The 7,719-nt window shown below is 47.2% G+C and overlaps 1 long non-coding RNA gene across 1 annotated transcript in view; it reads left to right on the top strand.

Annotated features, from left to right (window-relative positions):
• Positions 1–2,357: 2,357 nt before the first annotated feature.
• Positions 2,358–7,719, top strand: part of LOC109297161 — a 12,414-nt gene continuing 7,052 nt past the window's right edge. Inside the window, exons 1-2 of the long non-coding RNA XR_002097225.1 lie at positions 2,358–2,505; positions 2,692–2,879. This is a non-coding gene — a long non-coding RNA (uncharacterized LOC109297161). The remainder of the gene's footprint in view (positions 2,506–2,691; positions 2,880–7,719) is intronic.

Here is a 7,719-nt window from a genome sequence, read left to right as displayed (position 1 = left end):
CCAGCATCCGGCCCATCAGACCCCCATGCCGGGGGGCTCCGGGGGAGCCGAGGCTTGGCTGCTTGTTCTTAGTTTCCTGCTTGTTCCATGTTAGAGGAGGAGGAGGAGGTGGAGGCGGAGGCTGCTGCCCGCGGGCTTCATGTCTCCATGGCTGGTGCTGGGGAGGGAACTGGCTTGCAAGGGGGAGCCTGCCTGCTTGCAGCTGCCCCCGGGGCAGACAGGAGCCTCTGGGCTTGCGGGGAGAGGGGATTAAAAAAGAAAAAAAAAAGGGGAGGGGAGGGGGGATGGGAAACAAAAACAAGAGAGAGGCGGCAGCAGCGAGCCCTTCCCGGGGGGAGCAGGGGAGGGAAAGAAGGGCCGGCAGCGCCCGCTACCGCCGCCTCCCCGTGCGCCGAGGGGCCGCCCGGGAGGCGGCAACAACGGTCCCGCAACGCCCCTGCCCGCGCCCCCGCCCGCGCAGAAACGGGCAAGACGAGGGCTCGGGGGCCTCACCCGCTGCAGCGGTTGGACCAGGACCCATTTGTAAACATGGATGGCCAGCCCCCACCCAGCGCCCCTCACTCAGTCCTGAGCCGCGGCCCCCCGGGTGCTGGGCGGGGGGGGCCCAAGCAGCCCCTCGCAGGCTGGAGCTCTGTGAGCCCACGAGCGGAAAGCCACGGTTTCCCACGTTTTTCTCCTTGAAAGGAGAATCCATTTTTCAAGTTTGTTGATCCTTTCTTTATTCGAGTAAATCGTTGGGGGGAAAAACCTTTTATTCAACTGTGAGTTGGTTTGATTAAAAAATACCAGATTTCCCCAAAGAACCTTGTCTGCCTATGTCTTCAGACCAACACAGCTACAACCTACACCCTTGCCTCATTTTTAAATAGCATTTGTGACCCTTTCATATGTTCGTGCAACTCACTTTTAGGTCATGACCCATGTGTTGAGAAACGCTGATCTAGTCCAACCCCTGCTCAAACCAGGACCAGCCCCAACTACATCCCTTTGTGTCCCCAACACCCCCAAGGATGGAGACTCCACCACCTGCCCCGTAGCCTGTGCCAGGGCTTTGCTGCTCTCCTAGTGAGGGAGTGTTTCTTAATATCCAACCTAAACTTCCCTTGCTGCAACTTAAGACCATTGCTCCTTGTGCTGTCACCTGCCACCACAGGGCTTGTGCCCTGGCCTGTCCACAGCTTTCAGGAGGAACGTGTGGGGTTGTAAAAAACAGTAACTTTTTTCCAAGTATTTAGTCAGTCTAATAAAAGATATCACCTCTACCCAGAGAACCTTGTCGGCCTATGTGTAGGGTCCTGCATTAGTTAGTGAGTGGGAGGGTGTCCCCAGCCAGACACTGCAGTGGCAGGTGTGCGGAGATGAAGTGCCCTTAGTCTGGGTGCCCCAAGTCACGGGTGGCTTCTGAGAGCAGGCCGCAGGGTGTCAGTGCTGCAGCCCAAGCTGTGGGTGCTGGGTCTTTATGTGTGCGTGTGTACACATGCATGCATACATAGATATAGGTATGTATTGCACATGTCCCTGGCCTGTCACGAGTCCTCTGTGGCCATAGACCTGCACCTCACTTGTGTACCACAGTGTGCACATGTGTGGTTATGTTATAAAGGGGGGCAAATTGTATGCACATGCTGCTACTTCGGGGAGCCAAGCCTAGCATCTAGCCCAGTGGCTCCTAGGAACTACCACAGCAATGATGATTATCACTTAGGAGTAGTAGTAGTATCATCATCATCAGGTTATTGTTGTTACTATTATGATGTTATCACTGCTATTATTACTATTATTGCTGTATCATGCTATTGTTATTATTGTATTGTTATTGCTGTTATTACTGTTATTGTTACTGCTGCTGTTAGTATCATCATCGCTGTTATTATTTTGTTGTTTTTGCTGCTGTTATTGTTATTATTTTGTTATTGCGGTTATTATTATTACTATTATTATTTTGTTGTGAGGAGGCAGCCAGTAGTGACATCTCTATGGTTGTGCAAAATATTTGGCAGGCACCGGATTGAAATGGGCCAGCCCACCTTGACCATCATGGTGCTGGTAGTTTTACTTAGCAAAGTACATTCACTTCTCAGCAAAACAGATGACTTGATGAAGCAGAGTAGATAACAAAAATTTGCAAGGCTTATTTCCACAAAGGATCCCACAGCTGCAGCAGCGTATGGCATCTGTGTCATAGAACAACGTGATTCAGGATGACAGGAGTTCTGTTTTTTTCTTCCAGTCTTCTGTGCAGGACCTATGCTGTAGGTTGTGGGATAGGGACTTGGTTTTCCTCTTGCTGTTTTGCGGAAGGATCAGACCTAGGTGCCTGCAGAAACTGTGCTGCGACTTATTCATCCCTCCCCCTTTGCCCTTCCCCCTCCTCCAGCCTCACTGCGCATGCTGTCAGCTGGAGGAGGCAAAGAAAGAAAACAAGAGAGAGAGATAGAGGAGCTGGAGGGAAGGGGAGGCTGAGGAGGAGCAGGCTGCAGTGATAGAAGGAACATAAGGAAGGAGGTGGAGATGGTGGGGGACTACAGGACAGGGCTCCCTAGACAGAACCATCTCAGCTTCAGGCAGTCTGATCTCGCTCACTGCCTAGGAAATGTTGGGAGATGTCCAACTGCCGCCTCACCATTACCTTCTTCCTAAACCTAATCCCCCTCCTACTAGTTTTTAAATTGTGCTTTTTTTTGTTTTCAGATGTTTATGCCCTTTGAGGAAAAAGGAGAAATCTGCCACAGTTCCTACAGCAAGACTCATGGCAGTAAGAGGAACAGTAGAGGGAGAACTCAGGATTTGTTTGTATAAGTTCATCTCTTTCCCCCAATGCACATTCATGCAAGAGTGCCATGGCAGAGGTTAAGGTGTCTTGCTACAGCTCCTGTGGGGTGATTTGAAATTTGCTCTACGCTCAGGCAAAAGGCCTTCCAGCTGTAAACAGGCATCTGGTCATTCAAGATGGAGTCAAAGGCAACTGTTTTGTGTACTACTGGCTACAGAAGCAGGCATGCTTTAACCACAGTAGCCCAATGAGTCACTAGACTCAGGTGGGCCTTGGACCATTTTGATATGCACACACAAATGCACACCTTGCTCAGCATTACATTCATTTTCCAAGATAGCTAATGACCCAAATTCCATTCAGGTCACTAGAATTATACCAGGGAGTGAATTTGTCTTGATGTGTTTACCAACACAGCTTAGGCAGTTTAAGGTAAGGCATTAAGAAAAGGCCTGTCTAATACAGAACAGAAATTGCCTGCAGTCACCCAAAGATTTTCCCCAGAAGAAATGATACTCTGTTGGTACATATAGCCCTGCACTAATGGAAATGGTTAGTTCCAGGATTAAGGAATATTTTGACTCTCTCTTCTACAGGTGTAGGTATTTTATGATGTGCTATTTAAAATAATGCAAGCTGTGTATGAGGTAGTTACCTTGCCACCACATTGGCACACCTACAGCAGGAGTGTTAAGTTAGGAATAAGTTAGCCTGTCATAGTCTGCTGTCCTTCTAACACCTATGTAGGGGCAAAGACTCAAATTCCTTCCTTCCAGTGACATACAAGTGGCAAACAGGAGTTCCTTTGTTCCCTGATCTATTTGCTATCTTCCTCCTTCACTTCCTCCTCATCAGAGACCTTCATTTTGTGGTCTCACTCAAAGGACACTCGCTAATGAGAGAACATTTCAGGTGTTCTCTCTCAGACATGGACCTCTCATGACCAATATCCAAATTAGTATGAAAGCCTCACTGAGATGGTTTCTTGTGTTCAATTTTCTTTACACAGGTTAGAGTGAAGAACAGGTAGAGGAGTGGGAACAGAAAGGGTCATATTTCACTCACTGAAACATCCCTGGTATGGTGGTCAGCTCTTTTTACTTTGCTCTCTCTCATCTGCAATCCCCTTCTCTTTATTTTCATTTTCTCATATCACCCCTTGATGCCATTGGCCAAGCCTGTGAAAATTTACCAGTATTCAGCCAGGTTATAAGCATTCAATAAAACTTCATACAGATGCTCAGTAGAAACCAGTCAGTGTTTAGCAGCAATATTCACCACAGATTCCACCTGCGCTGAGCATGCTGCAGATTGGAGCTACAGGGACTGAGTAGGACCCTCTCTGCTCTTGTTCATCGCAGCTGCCAAACCTACCTGGGCACAGACCATAGGAACTGAGGCTAGGGCAGCTGTCTTATGTGCTTTAAGAGTTCCTGCTGCTGGTTCCCTGGGACCATAGAGGAAAACAAAGAAAAATCCTTATTCAGATGCAAAGACATAAAAAGTAGACAATTAGGAGCTATGGGGCGGAAAGGCAGGCCCAAAGAAGAGAGGGAAGGTGGGACGGACAGGGGAAGGGAAGGGCAGGAGCTGGTACATGCACTAGACATGAGGAAGAGCAGAGACAGCAACAGGGTGTTGATAGGAACAGAGAGGTACAGAGGAGAACAAAAAGGGGGTATAATCTATACCTACTACAGCATACGGTTCTGCAGAACCTGAAATTGAACTTAGGAGTCCTTAACCTCTGTACTCCTTTGTTGTCAGCAAAGAGCTATGAGACCTTCTAGCAAAGTATGTGCACCACGCACCCCTAATAGCTATTCCAGAGAGAAGATAAATGTTTACTACTTATATCAATTAGTCCATCAGATTAAGCATAGAGGACTGTGCAAGCCTCATTGTGATAAGACCTGACAAAGAATGTCTTGCATTTGGAAGCTTGTCTGACTCTATCCCAACTACATGGTTGGTCAATAAAAGGTATCACCCTAGAAAATTCTTACCTCTCTATTTAAAGGTCCAAATCTTGCTGGTGATGGCTCAAACTGGGGGTTGATATAATTCCATTTTATTATATTTCTGCTTTTTCAATCCATTTCTTTAATTAGGAAATCAATCAAAAACAAACAAACAAATAAAAAAAAAACCAACAACACTGAAAGCACATCTTTGGATTGTAAAGTACATTACTCAAAGTTTAGGAAATGTCAGAATTCAGATTACCTATACAACCTTGATTCATCTGTCTGCTGTGTATGCATTATGACAATTAAGCATGTGCTGGATCATTGATCACAGGATAGATGGTGTTTTAGGAATTAATCAGGAAGAAGGGGCAGAATGATTGGAGGAAGAGAAAGAAGGGGCCATTTGCCTCATTTATTGCAGAAGTTGGAAGAGGTGTACTGAATGAACCAGAGGATTAGAGGGTAGGAAAAAATGGTCTGATGGTTAAGATGGCTGAATGGAGACTTGGATTCTATTCCTGCCTCTCACAGAGTTCAGGTATGCAAGTCACTTACATTGTTGTTTCCAGAAGTGATCAGAAATGTTCTGTCCCTCATTTTCTGAGTGCCAAAGATAAGATATCCAGGGGCCAGATTTCCAGGAGCGGCAAGTGCTCACAACTGCAACCCAAATTAATGGAAACTACACTTTGAACATCTGAAGTGGTGTAAAATTGCAAAGTGCTCTGAAAATGAGGCAGACAGGGTCTCATGTTGGGCACCCAAAATAGTAGATTCTTTTGAGACTTTGGCCTAAATCAGGGGTTGGAAACATTTTGGGGTTTCAAAAATACCCATAACCTTGACTTGTGAGATGTTGGCGTGCCAGGGGCGAATGGCAGGAGAGCTGCAGGGGCCTGATCCTTGCTGTGGCAGTGCAGCCCTGGCGCCTTCCCTGTTATCTGCCCTGAGGCACGCGTGCCAAGCAAGATACTTTCACATGGCATGTTCTGTACCTGTGACTGGGGTTGCCTACCCCGGCCTAAATTGTTCTGTGCCTAAGTTTCTCATCTATAAAATAGGGATCATACAGTCCATGGCCTCGGGTGGGGAAAAAAGGCTAAGCGTTTACAGTTTGGATAAATGCATATTCCAGGTAAATGATTAGTGCTGGCTAAGTACACTGTGCTGTTAATGCTGTGGTATTAGCAGCTGTGAAACTACTAGAAAGCTTGAAAACGAGAAGAGCTCATCAGCTTTGGTGCTGCTAACATCACCATCCCTCTAGCCAGCATCATGTACAGAGCTGTCAATGCTGGGTATCAGCAATCCTAAAACCAACTCTTCCCTTCATTTTCAAGGCTTCAAATAATCAGTCTAAAAGCTGTCTATAACAAAGGTCAGACATCTACATCCCACTGGCCAGATCCAGCCCCTGGAGCCACTGGATCCACCTTTAGAGCCACAGCTTTGATGGCATTCAGTGGGTGGACACTTCATCTGTATTGCACTGCAGCCAGGCAGCTGGGCACTTCATAGAATCATAGAAAATTAGGGTTGGAAGGGACCTCAGGAGGTCATCTAGTGCAACCTTCTGTTCAAAGTAGGACCATCCCCAACTAGATCATCTGAGCCAAGGCTTTTTGTCACCACATCTTCAAAACCTCCAAGGATGGAGATTCCACAAGCTCACAGGGTAACTTGTTCCAATGTTTTAATACCCTCCTAATGAGAAAGTTTTTCCTGATATCCAACCTAAACTTCCCTTGCTGCAATTTGAGACCATTGCTCCTCGTTCTGTTATCTGCCACAGCCAAGAACAGTCTAGCTCCATCCTCTTTGGAGCCACCCTTCAGGTAATTGAAGGCTGCTATTAAATCCCCTTCAATCTTCTCTTCTGCAGACTAAATAAGCCCAGTTCCCTCAGCCTCTCCTCAGAAGTCATGTGCCCCAGCCCCCCTAACTATTTTTGCTGCCCTCAGCTGGATTCTCTCCCATTTGTCTACTTCCTTTCAGTAGAAGGTCCCAAAGCTAGACACAGTACTCCACATGTGGCTTCATCAGCACCAAATATAGGGGAAGAATCATTTCCCTTGATCTGCTGGGAACGCTCCTACTAATGCAGTTTAGTCTGCTGTTAGCCTTCTTTGCAGCAAGGGCACTCTGTTGACTCAATTCAGCTTATTGACCACTGTAACCCCCAGGTCCTTTTCTGCAGAGCTTCTGCTTAGTCATTCAGTCCCAGCCTCTACCAGTGCTATATTTCACCCATGCTGTGCTGAAACTGGGTGGCAGAAAGAAGTAGTGGCAGCCAAGTCCTAAAACCAGTCTTTTTTACTTGAGCTGGGTCGTTCTTGCCTACCGCAGAAGTTGCCAACTCCTGGACTATAATATTGTAAATGACAGGCAGTCTCAGGGCTGTTCCTACCATGGCACTATTAAGGAGCATTGTTAGCAGCTCTGTTAATGCTGTGGTATTAGCATTCCTGAAAATCATAGAATCATAGAAGTAGGGTTGGAAGGGACCTTGTAGATCTTCAAGTCCGACCCCCCACCTGGGCAGGAGAAAAGACTGGACTCATATGAGTCCAGCCAGGTAGTCATCAAGCCTCTTCTTAAAGATCCCCAGGGTAGGAGCCAGCACCACTTCCCTAGGAAGTTGGTTCCAGCTCCTAGCCGCCCTAACTGTGAAGTAGTTCTTGAGGATGTCTAATCTAAATGTACTCTCTAATAATTTGTGTCCATTGTTCCTTGTCATGCCAGGGGGCGCTAGGGGAAACAGTGTCTCCCCTAAACCCTTCTGGTCCCCCCTGTGAGTTTATAGACAGTCACCAGGTCCCCCCTCAGCCTTCTCTTGTGAAGGCTGAACAGGTTTAGGTCCCGCAGTCTTTCAATGTAGGGTCTGCCCTGTAGTCCCCGGATCATGCGGGTGGCCCTCCTCTGGACCCTTTCAATGTTGTCCACATCCCTCCTGAAATGGGGCGCACAGAACTGGAC

This window comes from Gavialis gangeticus, unplaced genomic scaffold (assembly GCF_001723915.1).
Source record: "Gavialis gangeticus isolate Ggan-Ray unplaced genomic scaffold, GavGan_comp1, whole genome shotgun sequence".
Classification (NCBI taxonomy): domain Eukaryota; kingdom Metazoa; phylum Chordata; order Crocodylia; family Gavialidae; genus Gavialis; species Gavialis gangeticus.
Note: the sequence above shows the minus strand (reverse complement) of the source record. Positions and strands in the feature narration are given on the sequence as shown.